Below are 13,684 nucleotides of genomic sequence, written 5' to 3'. Positions count from 1 at the left end.
TAGTGTACCCAAGCACAAGAAGGCTGTGAGGTGCCTTACAGAGAAAATACATGTGTCAGATAAGCTTCATTCAGATGTAAGTTATAGTGCTTTTGGCAGCAAGTTCAATGTTAGTGAATCAACACATAGATTAAATAAGATGTCTTTAAACAGAAACACATGTAAAACAAGGTTATGTATTGATTGGTTGACAAAAATAAACCAGAGTCTCACAGGAACTTAAGCCTATATTTTCGCTAGGAGCAATTGTTCAGTGTTTGCTAATTGTGACTTTATAGAACATACAAATGATAAGAATCAACTTTAAAATTTGAGAAACTCTAGCATTTTCTGAGCTGGCTGTATTACTGGGATTCTTGTTTTTCTTCTCCATCCAACCAATCACCAAGATCTATCCTAGAAAATCTGCATAAAATTCAGATTGTATAAATTTCTAAATGAATAATGTCATTGAACACTTTGTTTATATGCATTTTGGTCATAATTGTTTGCTTTCTATTGATCTATTCTGTTATATATTACAATTTTTACTGAATTTTAATATATTTTATTAGTGATTTTTTTTTTAATTGATGAACACCAAATATCTATAATACACCACTTGGGTGGTCTCTCAACTGAGTATTTGATCAATTAAGTGACAGTACCTATACTTACAACATAAAATCTGTAACTGGGAGATATTCTGACTTACCTCTGACTTTATAGTTTAAACATTTGGATGTTTCCTGTGTTTCTCTTTATCTGGCATCTAATACAAGTCTGTTTGACCTCACTGCACATATTAAAAACAGTTGTGTATGATAACCATGATAAAGTGATATACTCAGAATGGTTGTTAGGGGATATCTCTGTTCCATAAGTGGGATAAGAAATTGCCAAAGAGCCATCTCCCATCTCTTCCTTGCAGCTGGAGTGGTAGGTCAATAGAGCCACATCACTCCAATCACACCTTGATGTTTTTGAGTGAGAGATAAGTTTTCTAGAAGTTATCTTTTCCTTCCTCACTCCTGTAGCAATTATGGAGCCATATCATCAAGCTCTCGTTAGAAAATCTGAATTGAGGGGAAATTTTCTCTTGGGATATCTTCCCACTCATTGGAATAATGGAATACTAAGAATCAGAACAATTTAGACTTGCCCTTAATAAATTCTTTAATGTGAGGCTTGATCTTATTCATTCATTCACTCACTCATTCATTCATTCACTCATTCATTCATTCATTCTCATCTTTTCCTTGGCCAAATTAACATCTGGTAACAAGTAATAATAATTTAGAGCAAAGAAATTCATTCAGATCTCCATGGAGACAATTCCTGCTCTGGTCTCCATGGTGATACTTAGTTTTAAGGACTCAAGTTAATTTTATGTATTTGTAATTTCAATTACTCTTCTTTCCTGCCTAAGCCCTAAATTAATGAGCCTGGGTGTTTTACTCTTCCCTGCAATCCCCCATAATAGGAAGAAAGCAGAAAGAGAAAGGGAATAAAAGGAAGAAAAACAAAATGTGGTGAAAATTGTGGGGTAAGGAACTTCATATGTGCAGGGTAATAAATTAAAATTAAAGGGGAAAATGAATCTTTCTGTAAACCTCTTCAGATTTGCACCCTATTGTGTTATTTGGACAAGGAGGTCATATGTATTTAAGGTACTTCACATTCAGAGGAGAACCCACTTCTCAGGCACCAGAACACCATTAGTGCACTTAAGCAGAAAATAGTGTCTGAATTTTCTGATTTGCTGTACCATTCTTCCTGTATTTAATCAATAATTTCCTTGGGTACTAACCTGGGAGTATTTAGAGTACTTCACATCACCGAGGACCAGGCTAGAGTTATGTAGATCTTAGCTAGCCAGAAACCCTGTCTTCCTACATCTTCAACACACACTCAAGATCTAGGATAAAAAGCAAAGAAAAAAACAAAGCCCCTTTAGTAACCACATGCAGCAGCCTGCCCCTTTGCTGAAATCCATAAGGGCTTCCCCTTTTACCAGCCCTCCCACCTTTAATATAGACTGAGGCCCTCAGTTGAAGGCTTGCTGACTCTTACTACATGCATATTTAAGACAAGTCTGGTTATATGGTTTCCATGCATACGGCATATAATTTGAGCTGGGAAGAGAAGAGGCTTTAAAGGGGTTTTTTGGTCAATAGTGAGAAGTGAGAAGAGCAAGCCTCGGGACAAGGGATAAGAACACGGAGGGTGCTCAGTTAATGTTTATCAAATGACCAGCTAGAATAAAACCAGAGGTGATTTTCACAGCCATGATCCTGATGCAACAGGACAACATTGAAGCATGAAGCATATCACCTCTGTATAAGTGAGTATGGAAGGGTATAACACATTAGACTTCTGTTTAGAATAGTAGAGAATTTAAAAATGAGAGCCAAACTTGTGCTGTTCCTAGTTGCAGTGCATGACATACCATCAGGGACTGACAGGTACTAAGGAGATTTTCAATTAATGTAGGGACAAATGATATTTGCACTTCAAGGAGATATTTTTATTTCTTAATTCATACTTTTAAGAAATTCCAAATTATAATAACTTGTGGGCATTTAAGATGATGTAATAGTAGACTAAGGACATGGAAATATATTCACTATCTAGTGGGTAGCAGAGTAAGAAATTTGCATACAACTCAGATACATATATAAAATTTATTTTCTAAAACTGATCCTCATAACTTCTCAATTGTTGGTAACTAGAGAAAAAGCCAAACATGCCAATGAAAGCTGATCTCTGTTTCTTTGAGTTCAAACAGCTTGTCTGAGGTTAAAATAATCTCTTTTGGAACAGTGCCCACTCTTTCTGAGTCCTTCCTCCTCCCTCTACTCCTTCCCCCAATGCCATCTGTGTGTATGTGAGGGACTGAGGTTGTGTGATATTTTGGTGGTAGGGGAGTGAGGTCTCCAGATCTATGTGGGGGTGCACACCTCATCCTGGTCCTGCTGCTGGTAAATTTGTAGCTAATCCTCTTGGTTTGTTGAGGTGTCTCTGTATAAAGATTCAGTCCCACTTTGGCTCTCACTGGTACTGCAGATCCTTGCAAAGTCAGGCTTGTCCTCCCCCAGCCTCTGACTTAGGCTGGTCCCCTGCAGCCACTGTTGTAGGGGTACATCCTCTCTCAACATGGTAGCCTGCAGCTGGCCCAATGACCCTCAACTCTGCTTCCATCTAAATGTACTGTAGAGAGGGTGAGCATATGCTGTGGTTTGCCCGAGATAGTTTATTCCTGTTGGCCTGAGACTTACCAAGAGCCCTTCTTCCACTTTCCAAAGTGTCCTTTCCTTTTTCGAAGATAAGTTATATAACCTATTTGTGGTGTATTTGGGAGCTTCCATTTCTAGTTGTTAATAGAAGTTAAGGAATTTAGAAGCCCTTTTTTTTCTCAATAATGCCTGACTTTCCAGAAAAATATCTCGCTCAGGACTCAAAAATTTCATTGTGTTAGTCAGAAGTTAATAAGCAACGTTTTATTTTTCTTCATATTTCTAGTGAAGCAGTCCTAATTCATCCTAAGGCAAATGCAGATGCCTCTGATTTATTAAAGCAAAGGTTATTTTAAAGAGGATTTAGTAAAGAGATAAGTGCAAAGATTAATATTTGAAAATATAATCTCATTATAAGTAAGTTTTTTACAAAAGCATATACTGGATCCTTTCTTTGCTTGAAAAATATGTGTCTATAGACATTGAAAAAAGACTGATACTTACCATATAACATGAAATGTGTATTACTGGATTGTGGATTTATGGATTATTTGTCCTTTCCTCTTTTTCTCTTTGCAACTTTTATGTTTTCCATAGGGAATGTGTATTATTTTCATAATAAGAATAAAGTAAAATTACTTAAAATAATTTTATATCATTTTCTACAGCTTTCCCCCCAAAGCATACATTCTCTAAATGATCATAATTTAGACATAATACTTCTTTTCTTTCAGAGACTGAGTCACTCTTCATGGTTTATTATGAGTCTTTTTAAAATATCTTTTTAATTGCTAGTTTATGTTGGATAAAAAGGATGATGCTATTCACATTCATTTGGTTTAACCACCCTTTCATTCTTGTCTGTGTTCTATAATGGTAGATCCTACGCCACAGTTATTTTTAACCTAGTCGTACGTTCTTATTCCTCAACATACGCACATTACCCACAAATGCTTTTGAATATAATTGTTTTGGGGGAGGAAGAATTTTAGTTTTCACTTTTTCAAGATGAAATCCATGAGACCCTGCCTTCTTTTGCCCTGACTACATTTTTCTTTCAGTGTATTCTCTTTTATGAAATTCCAATAAAACACTTTTCCTGAAAACTAGTGGTTATAGATAGTTGTGCTATGACCTTTGTATGAAGGTTTGCTCAACTTAACTGGCATTTACAAAAATAAAACAGTTTTGCGTGCAAGATGAGCCCTTGTAAAGCAGAGTATACAGAAGAGGCATTTCCCCACATGGGCTCAGTTGGATTAGGAAAGGTCATTGCTGTATACAAGTACCTCTGACATGAGCCAACCCCTACCCTTACAACCATCTCTTAACCGGGCTGTGGGAGACCCTTGTAATGCTGCTGTAGCATTCCCTCTCACAGAGTCTCAAGTACTTTTTCACTAAGCTTTCTTTTACTTCACTGATGATCTCTTTCTAGGTAAAGGTGTCGTGGTTGAGGAAGGAGGTGACAAGAATTGTGGAGCTTAGTCACATTTTGATGAGGAGAGGTTTGGTGTATGGACACCCAGATAACCCAGGTGCAGAGCTCTGGGGTTTTTTTTATAGCACTAGAATTGTTAGATAAACCTCTGAGTTGCCCTGGGAACTCACCCCCAAGGTACCATTTTCTGTGTGTACTATTTTCTATGTGGTCAGAACTGTTTTGGTTGCAATTAACAGATACTCAGCTCACACTAGCTTAAGCAAATGGAATGCATTAACTCATGATATTCATGGATGGTTGATTACTAGATAAGAGGAAGGGCAGGGACACAGATGGACCTTAGGAACAACTGGAACAAGGATGTAAATGCTACCAGGTCTCACTTCATTTCTCTCTTCTGCTCTTTGTGTGTTTGCTTCATCTTAACATGGAAGACTGTGGGAAACTTGGCTGCTGCAGATCTGAAACATATAGCTTACATCTTCATCTCACAAAGAAAGTTTGGCTTTAAGGTATTTTCAGTTCTGGATAATAAAATTTCAGGTCAGATGTCTATCCTTGGGCCAACTATCTGTTTGCGGTCATATGATTGTGCAAGGTCAAATGGGAAAACGGCAGCTCTCTAGTAGCCATGGAGCAAGTTGAACCTACCCAGGAGAAAGAGGGACTGCTGGGCTGGCAGTTCTGCAGATAGCTACTGTAGTGGAGAGGGAATTCCAAATGCCAAACACCCAGTTTTACAGCAAAAATTTAGAACATAACCCATTAATATATTGGGGATTTCATCTGTTTGACGTTATTTTGATTATAAACTCCTCCTCCCCCCCATCCTGTACCTACCCAATGCAGTTTAAAAAAATTGACCTGAGATGTAATGAGCAGAAAACAGAAATCTCGTGTAGAGATTAGGTGAACATATTTTTGTGGTGCTTTGAAAAAGTCAGTTGTGAATAAATTTGAATATAGTATTATTGTTTTTAATAGACACTAACCTTTTATTACTGTTTCCTTAATTTCATTTTGAAATACAATTATATTTTAATTGTTATTAGTTACACTGTGTATTTTTTAAATTCTGATTTAACTAAGTTTTGATGCATTTACAAAGATAATTAATTAGCAGAAATATTATAATATGTTTCTTTGCTAAGATATTAGATTCCTAATCAGATTGTTCCAGGTTCAATTAAATGGGAGAATTAATATAATATCATTTATTTATTGCAAAGTAAATTTTATTGCAAAGAATTTAGCCTACTTTTATAGTAAGTTATAGGAAGAGTATTTTGCAATTAAAATATGAGAATGAATGACTTGTCACAATTTTTTAAGCACTTGGAAAAGCTCTGAATTACCCAGCCAGGAACCAGAGACATTAAATGAGCTTTAAAAAAAAAAAAAAAAATCACTGTTCTTTTTTTTTGTTTTTTCTTTCCAGATGAAGAGTTCTCTTCTGAGTTGCATTTATTAAAAATATATTTATGGATCTATTGCTATGTCATAGGCACTCTACTGGGTTGGCGATTTGACAGTGACCGTGACATCCTCCCCTGCCTTTAGGAGGTCAGATGTTACTGTGACCAGAGACAGGACTAGGGAAGGCTAAGAGAGCAATTGCAACGCACAGTGGTATGTGCTATGATTAGGGGTAAGCAGTGTGCTCTGGGAGCATCCAGGAAGGGCATTTAACTTAGGCCTGTTGGACCAGGGAAAGTTTCCAAGAGGAGGTTCACCTAGCCTCTAGGATCCACAAGGAGAACTAAAGTATGGCACATGCATTTTCAACTGAGGGCAGCACTATCCATTTCCTGAGAGTCTTTGGAAAGATGTGTGGGCATTTTTTGTCACATAATGACTGGTATCTTGAGATGTAGAGTGTGTGAATTAAGAATTGTAACTCTTAGTCTTGGAGTAGACATAGCATCATTTTTTGTTGTTTGTTTGCTTTTTGGTAGCTGGCTGGTACAGGGATTGAACCCTAGACCTTGGTGTTATCAACACCATGCTCTAACCAACTGAGCCAACCAGCCAGCCACGGCCATAGCATCTTAATAACATTTATCCATCTATTGATATGATGCCCAATTTTACATAAACCTACAGCCAGATGGGTGGGAACAACTGAGCTAACATGTATCTAGGGTCAACACCTTAAGGTTAGCTAGTTTGCATATGGCCATTCATAACAAGGGTGTGAACAGCAACACTCCTAATAGATCCAGTCATAGATCAAGTCTCAGAAAGGGAATTCTCCATTCATTATATATAAGAATCCTGAGCTTTCAGAGGTCAATGACACCGGCTTTCCTTACAGAAGTGCATGCCAGTAGAGCAACCAATAGACCATTGCAGGCAAACTCCTAGAGGTTCAGATATTGTGACCTTCTACCCAGATGTTGGAAAAAATCTTTATGTATTATATGAATTATTAGAAAAATTTAGTCTGGATAGATTGCATGATTTTTTAATTGGGATTTTTTTTTACAAGGATGTTAAACAATGCTTGTATTAGTCCATTTTCTGTTGCTTATAAGAGAATACCTGAAACTGAGTAATTTATAAAGAAATAAAATTTACTTCTTTTGGAGTTTTGGAGGCTTGGAAGTCCAAAGTCCAGGGAACACATCTGGTGAGGGCCTTCATCAATGGATGTCCTTCTTCTATAGCAACACAGGGTATCACATGTCGAAAATGGGCTGAGCAAGAGAGCTCACCTGCTTACTTGCTGTCCTTGTAAAGCTATTAGAACCGTACCCATGACCACCCATTAAACCATCAACCCATTACTCCACAAATGGCACTATCCGTTCACTAGGGCATGGTCCTCACAATCTAATCACCTCAGAAAGACCCCATCTTTCAAATACCATAATCAGATTTCCCACCCTCTTAACACTGTTAAATGGAGATTAAGTTTCCAGTACATGAACTTTTGGGGGACACATTTGACCCATGGCAATCCTATAATAAGTAGAAGTAATTTGGAAAGGCTACCTCTGGTGTGCTTACACTTCAAAGTCAGTGTGGTGAATGGAACGTGCTGCGTCTTACTGGCCCAGCCCATGCCCATGTGGCTCTGAGATGAGCAGGTCAAGGCACAGCAAATGTCCTGCCACACATTCAGGTACAAGTAAGAAATTTTCTCCCACTGTAAAACCATCTGGGCCTAGTACTATTTGGGGGAATAACTCTTTGCTCTTTGACAACTTTCTCTATTTCTTCCTTAGAAATCATCTGTTTAAATTTTTTTGTCTCTACTGAGGGCAATTTTGATAAATTTTTTTTCTTAAGAAGTTATGTATGTCATCTAGCCTTCCAAATATACTGGAATAGAGTTGTGGAAAGTAGTCTTTAATGATTTAAAGTATTTCTTCTATTTTGATGGTTATATTTTATTTTTTAACAACTGTATTAAGATATAATTCACATGCCATACAAATTACTCTTTTAAAGTGTATAATTCAATGGCTTTTAGTATATTCACAGAGTTGTGCATCCATTACCACAATCAGTTTTAGAACATTTTCATTACCCCCAAAATAAACCCTGTTCCCCTTAGCCCTTACCCCAAAATCTCTTCCAGTCCTCAGCCCTGAAGCCCTAGGCAACAACTGATCTATTTTTCTGTCTCTATAGATTTGACTATTCTGGATAGTTCATGTAAATGAACTCATACAATATATGGTCCTTTCGACTTAGCATAATGTTTTCAAGATTCACCCATGTTGTAGCTTTTACCAGTATTTCATTTCTTTTTATTACTTAATAATATTTCATTTTATGGATATTATGTTCCTCTATTTTGTTTGTATCCCCATGAGCTTTTTATTGATTTCTTAGGTAGGAGTTTTTCTATTTTGTTTATTTATTTATTTTTTGTTCTACTTTTTTTTTGTTTTCTAACTCATTTAATTGTCTTATTTAATTATTCTACCATCTTGATTTCTTTTCATTTGCTTGTTCTTTTTCTATGTTTTTGAATTACACTTTCATTTATTTGTTTTCCTTGTTTCATTTTTAAGTGATACAAATACTTGAAGCTTTGAATTTTTCTCTACGTACTACTTTAGCTATATCCTATGGATAATTATAAATGGTATTTTCATTTGCCTATATTTTTGAGAAATTTAGCAATTTAAGTTTGCATTGATATTTGACTCAAGAGCTGTTTGATAAAGTGTTTAAATATTTCCAGTTTGAAGAATGATCTCTTAAGAAATGTTATTAATTTCTAGGTTTTTTGCATGGTGGTCAGAGAATATCATTTATATTTTTCAAATGTATTAAAATATTTTTTCTTAATTTTTGTGAAAGTTCCATTCATTTTTGAAGTAGCATTCATAGGCAGATCATCAAATATTGGTCTCACTCTTTCCATGTGTAGTCTGTCTTTACCCATTTACCTCAGGAAAATGACCCAAATTCCATCTAGTCACAGGTCAGAAGTCCAGGGTCTGCTCATGTTGTGCCATGTTTTCTCTACCAAGTCTACCTGTGACTCTTCTTGATTCAAAAGCCTATAAAGCAAAAAGACAAATTATGTGGGCCCCCTCCGCCTGCCATACCCAATATACAATAGTGAGACAGGGACAGGATAACTGTAATAAGCATTCCTGCTCAGAAAGAAGGATGGGAGTGAAGGCTGTCATCTGTCCATAGTAATTCTGAAATCCTGTCAAGCAGGCATTGTTAGGAGCCCTACCCTGCTATCAGGAGCATTCCATGATTAGACCCTGATTCTGCTTTCTGGGAGCAGCTTCCTTCCCTTCCCCATTGCTCGCTGTGGTCCTTGGCTCTGCTCTGAGTGTGGTCTTTCCTTTTCCATCATTCTCCTTGGCCATACCTGCAGCAGGTGTTATAGAATATGCCTTCTTGAGTGTGGCCCAATCTGTTCATTTTCTGCTCCCAGAAATTTGGAGGCCAAGGATATTTTAAATATTGAACAGTTAAAGGATTTTAAAATACAAACTCCTGGCTTATTTGGAAGTACAGTTCTTAAGAACTTAAAAAGTAAGTTTCTTATCTATTTGAATCCAGTTAGTTCCACTTGCTAATAACCAACCTCACCCTCAATTCTTTGTAGACAAAGTTTTCAGACTGGCTATATTTCTTTACGTTTTCTCCTCATAGCACCCTGAATGTTACTTTGAGACTCAGAAACCCTAGGATTTTCTGTCTGGCCATTTCCTTAATCAGATATTGGCTCTGTGAAAGTTTATGGGAGCCATTGTTTAGGACTAACCTGCTGCACTACGCCCCAGGAGACTATACCAAATCAGAATGGAGTCACATGTGCTAAATGCCACTGAACTTGCAAACAGACCAGTTTTCCAAAACACAGGAGATTCTAGTCAACCCGAGTCAGTGTAATAAGGAAGCTCTCTGTTTTAACCCTATAAGGAAAGTAACTTTGAAATCACCAGTCTGCTTTTGTTTTCTGTTTCTGCTTTCTTCCGCCCTTTTCTGTCTATAAAACCAGCCTCCTCTGCTCAGCTCATTGTTTTGTAGAATGAGGTGTTGCCTAATCCTAGAATAGCAAATAAAAGCGAATTAGGTCTTTAAACCAAATTTGTTGTAATTTTGTCTTTTGACGGCTGTAATTCAACTTAGTTTACTGGGTGATTCTAACAACAGGATGAACTTTGCTGCAAGACTGAGATTTAATGGACCTTTGCCTCAAAAAAGTCTTTCTAGGTTTTCTCTCTTACTGTTTGGGATCTAAAAGTTGTTCACCCTTCTAACATTTCAAGGACCCCAAATTCTGAAATCTATTATTTCCCTTTAGTTTCTCTTGTACACCAACCAATTATTTCCTGAATTCATCTCATTCTTTTTTTAAAAATACCTTGGCAAAAACAGCCAAAAGCAATTTACGCACAGAACTAATAAACTGTTCTAATCTCTTTCTCAGTCTTACTAGGTACATAATTTGACTTTGCACTTACTGCGGTAACCAACTGTCCTTTGCAGTTTCCTATTTTCTTCTGCCTGTCTCTAACACCATATATTGTAGATTTTTGCTACAGCAGCACCCACCCCACTTCTAGTACTAATTTCTGTGTTAGACTAGGCTAGGCTTAATCTTTGATAACAAACAGCCCGTCAAATCTCAGTGGCTTATTACATAAAGGTTTATTTTCCTGCTCACGCAATGTCTGCTGTAGGTTTTTGGTGGGGGATGGGCACTCTTCTGCATAGATAATCTAGGACTCAGGCTGATTGAGTGAGGCTCCATTACCTGGAAAATCATCTATTGCTCTGGCGGAAGAAGAAAGAGTCAAGAATTGTTTTCACTGTCTTAGTCCAGAAATGACATATCATTTATGCTTATATTTGTTTTATTGTCCAGAACTAGTCAAACAGCCCTACTAACTACAAAGGCTGGGAATTTTAACTTCTTGTATGCCCAGGAAAGCAAGAGAAATTGTATTGGTGAACCCAATGTTTATCACATATGGAAGACTTTCTTGTGAAACTCTCCTCGTAGGATGGGCTCTGGGGCTAGACTTTTGTCCCTCTAGTCCTGCAGTCATTGAACCTTAGCCTGAAGACATTGCCCAGGTGCAATATCGGCAAACACACTGAGGGCATCAGCAGGTTTGGTGTTTTGGAGTTCTGCTCATCTCACTTGTTATCCAAAATTGGCCTGGAAATTCCCCACTGGATTTTCAGCTCTTACTTTTAGTGGGTTGGAATGCTAAGAAATACATTTTACCTAGCATTTCCCATTGTTCTTTGTGAGAGTTTATCTGCACAACTACAGGAAATGTAATTTGGTTTACACTCTAAAATTCTCACCTCTTGGCAATCTCACGACTGTGATTCTCGCCACACTCTCTTGACTGCACTTCTTACGCTTGGCTTTGGAATCTTGGCTGCTTTCAGTAACCCATGTATGCAATATGATCTGGAGATTATAACTTCTAGTTCTGTCAAAATTTTACTTTGCTTTAATTTTTCCATTTACTTTGCTGCTTTTAAATGATTTCTAGGAAGAAAAGGGGAAAATGGAAGTTCATAATGGAAGTTTGTTTTAATTCTAGATTCTATTTTCTATGAAGAAAATCTTATTTGTTTCTTCTTTTTTTTTTTTTTTGGCACTGGCTGGTATGGGGATGCTGAACCCTTGACCTTGGTATTATAACACCAAGCTCTAACCAACTGAGCTAACCAGCCAGCCCTTATTTACTTGTTTCTAATGTAAGTGAAGTTAATTCCTCAGAAACCAAAGAACCTTGTATTACTACTCAGTATGCATAGCTCATGGAGTCACAGACGTGTGCATTAAAATGAGCCTTAAGCTCACATAATAAAATCATTTGATGTTATTCTGGAGTAATTAATTCAAATTATTTAAGTGGGTAATATTAGGACTACAGGGCTAAAAGCTTACACAAGTAATCTGGTGTTTGCTTTTTGTTTTGGAGAGGGGCAAACTGATCTCCATGCCCCTCTATGCCAGGTAAACTGTCAAGGTGTTCTTTGGAATACAATAAATGCTAATGTATAACACACTTTAAAAACTCTCTCTTTTGTCATACTCTTCCACCACCCAGAATGGCTTTAGCCAGCCAATATAAGCTGTTTCTGGAGGGGAGGATCAAAGATACCCTAAGAAATACCCTAGGATTTAAAGATAATTGAGATCCAGTTGTCTAAACTTAGGGTGACAGAATGTTCTCATCCTGGTTTGACCAGGACAGTCCTGGTTTTCACCACTCCTCCTGGTGTACTTAGCACTGCATTTCCCTCCAAAATTTTCCCAGGTGGGATAATCATATATAGGGTCACCCTAGTTAATACTTGTCCCATCAGCTGTTTTCATTTATGTGTTTGGTGGTTAATCAGACTGGCAACATTCATTTAATATTTAAACTATTAAGATAGACAAAGCCTCTGACTGCTTTATTGCTTTTGTTTGCTCCCAATATTCTCCATTTGACCTTCTGTTTTGAAGATTTTCTATGAAGAAAATTTATAATAATGATGGGTCTTATTACATGCCTCTCAATATATGCTGAGAAAAGAAAATGACTTCACTTATTTATCTCCACCAAATGGCTTTCTTCTGAGTGCAGTTTAGGCATCAAATTCTGTGGTTTTGAAGTTATAGATGCACAAATCACATACAGCATGAGACATGTTGAAAAACAAAGTCCGTCTTCATAAGTCTGAAATGTCACGATTTCTCCCAAGAACATAAGGTTGTCTTTATGACTCTGCAAATACATCTAAAAGTCCTCATTTGTCAGTTTGATGTATATGCCACTAAATAACACTACTTTGGCATGTAAATCATTTGCCCATGAAATCTTTAAAGAGCATCGTCAAGTGTCTTTTTACAGTCTTAGATTCTTTTTTTTTTTTTTTTTTTTTTTTTTTTTAAGAGCTGGGGTTTATTTTATTTTATTTTATTTATTTTATTTTTTTTGTGACCGGCCACACGTCACTGCACCGGCCCATCCTTATATGGGATTCGAACCCGCGGTGGGAGCACTGCTGCACTCCCAGCGCCGCACTCTCCCAAGTGCGCCACGGGGTCGGCCTACAGTCTTAGATTCTATTGGTTTTATGCTTCTAATGTATTAGGGAATATAGCTGACTCTCAAGGGTAATTGTCTTTTAAAGTCCTAGAGAGCAGATGATTATAAAACTTAATAGAAAAGGTATCTTTCTCTTCTCACTTGGGTTACATTCAAATCATAAAATACAATTGCTGACAGCGTAGTTGTGAACTACATTAATAATTCTAAAATTTAAAATTAATATATTCTGCCATCTGGAATCTTAACTAAACATTTTTAACATCTTTGAAATCTGCAAAGAAAATGTGTCTCTTGTCAAGTAAGCTAGAATTTGGCTCAGATTGTCATTGTTCTCGTGTCAGATATTGCTCAGATTCAAACTCCTTTGCAATCAGTGTTATGCATATGTATGTTGAGAGTTTTCCCCATTCAGCAAGTAGATTTATAATTCCTCTGGAGACAAGTTAGTGTTGCAAAAGACTAGCATCTCTATATGCATA

The 13,684-nt window shown here is 37.0% G+C and overlaps 1 protein-coding gene and 1 non-coding gene across 5 annotated transcripts in view; one reads left to right on the top strand and one right to left on the bottom strand.

The window, feature by feature from the left end:
• The window catches only part of CFAP95 (cilia and flagella associated protein 95), a 150,371-nt gene that overhangs the window by 43,360 nt on the left and 93,327 nt on the right, over nt 1–13,684 (top strand). The window lies entirely within an intron of this gene.
• TRNAI-GAU (transfer RNA isoleucine (anticodon GAU)) lies at nt 6,616–6,689 on the bottom strand. The gene has a single exon. It is a non-coding gene; the product is annotated as a tRNA-Ile (tRNA).

The sequence above is a fragment of the Cynocephalus volans genome, chromosome 16 (assembly GCF_027409185.1).
Source record: "Cynocephalus volans isolate mCynVol1 chromosome 16, mCynVol1.pri, whole genome shotgun sequence".
In the NCBI taxonomy this organism is placed as follows: Eukaryota; Metazoa; Chordata; class Mammalia; order Dermoptera; family Cynocephalidae; genus Cynocephalus; species Cynocephalus volans.
This window is presented reverse-complemented; position numbering and strand designations above follow the sequence as displayed.